This window comes from Marmota marmota, unplaced genomic scaffold, assembly GCF_001458135.2.
Source record: "Marmota marmota marmota unplaced genomic scaffold, marMar, whole genome shotgun sequence".
NCBI lineage: Eukaryota > Metazoa > Chordata > Mammalia > Rodentia > Sciuridae > Marmota > Marmota marmota.
The window spans coordinates 394,010-395,897 of NW_026000272.1; positions in this window are offsets into that span (position 1 = coordinate 394,010).

The following is a 1,888-nucleotide window of genomic DNA, read 5'->3' on the forward strand; positions in this document are numbered from 1 at the left end:
TTTCCTAAGTTGATATGATGGAGATTGGGGTCTACTTTTTCTTCTAGTAGGTGCAGGGTCTCTGGTCTAATGCCTAGGTCTCTGATCACTTTGAGTTGGGTTTTGTGCAGGATGAGAGATAGGTTTTTTTTTCATTTTGCTACATATAGATTCACCGTTTAGGGAAAAGTATTTCAAAATCACATTTGATAAATATCTTGTATCTCAGATATATATAAGAATTCTCAAAACTCAATAAGAAGGACTCAAAAAACCCAATGAAAAATGGGCGGAAGATTTGAACCCTTTTCCAAAAGTATATACAGATGGCAAACATTCATATGAATAAGAGCTCAACATCATTATTCATCAAGGAAATGCAAATCAAAACCACATGTGATGTAAGTATACCATCTTTAGGTAATAATAGAAAACTTTTCCAAAGGCAAAGAATGTATTGTGACAGAAGGCATATCAGTGACTGCAGGGAGGGGCATATGAGAGGAATGAAGGAACAAGAGAAAACTTTTGTAGGTGATGGATGTCTTCAGAATTTTTACTGTGGTGATGGTTTCCTGGAGTACATACATGTCAAAGCTTATCAAATTTACATGTTGAACATCTCTTAATAAAGTTGTTTTTTTAAAAATTACATTTTCTCTAGGAAAAAAACTTTTGAAAAGATAGATAAAAGATTGAGGAGGGAAAGTGTTTAATTAGTGGACTTTAGAAATAACAGAGTATGGTGTTAATAAAAATAAAGTTTAAATTGAGATTATTACTATTTAGAAATCCTAATTCTGCTTCCAGGAAGACGTACTTCTACTATTCTTCTTGCTAAGTGCAACTAAACAGCCTGGGCATTGTATTTAAAACACACATAAGAAGATTGAATAATAGAAAGAAGGCCAATTTTCTAGTGACCTGAGGACCCGAAAAAGTACATGATGGTGGATACTCTCATTTTTATTTTTGCCTCATATATTCCATGCATGGAGTTAAAGAAACAGAAATCTGGAAATGCCAATAGGCCCAAAAAGAAAACCCCACCCCAAACATTCTCACTTTATCCAAAGGACCTGGAAAGGAAGAACCCACTATTGTACAAAACTTTTAGACACTAATTTATCTAGTCTAGCCAAACACCACAGAAAAAAATGCAGTTCTGTTATCAATGAGATGTTCAGTTGGAGTCCAGGTTCTTGGTGTCCCCAGTCTGTAAAGTAGAACAAGTACACTCAGTAAAGTGGAGTGGACAAGAGCCAGAGAGAGAGGCTCCAGGCAATGATGATATGGGATTGTCTTATATGATGAATTGTGAGGTGTTCCCCCTTCCCCTCACAGACCTGATTGAAGACGCTGCTTCGTTTTTTTCATTGGTCACTTTATTATATCTAATTAGAATCCTGCCCACTTTGCCCCCACTGGTTACTTTATTATAATTAATTAGAATAGCGAAGCTGTGGTGGGAGTTGCCATGATAATGGAACTTACCCTAAACAAGGATATAATGATTCAAATTCTGTCTTTTACTCCAGACATTTTCTTGTACCTGCCTCCACCATCTTGATGGATGGTGAACTCCTAACTCACAGTTTCACCTCAAAAACAAGCTAGAAAGAACAAGTAATGAGCCTAGATTTCTAACTTTGCTGGATCGTAACAAGTCATATGATCCCCTACCCCACCATACCTCACCATAGGTGGTGATAATGAAGTCTCAGTAGAAACACAGGAGTTTTATTCCCCACCATTTGGTAATGAGTCACCCAATTACTACTTTATCCTCCATCAAACTATCCATGGAGACCATCTGGGGGAGCTTTGACTTTTATCATCACCCAGAAATAATGAGGCATCCACTCTCTCCCTTTGAAAGCAGCAAGAGAGAAATGACACCTTACCTATA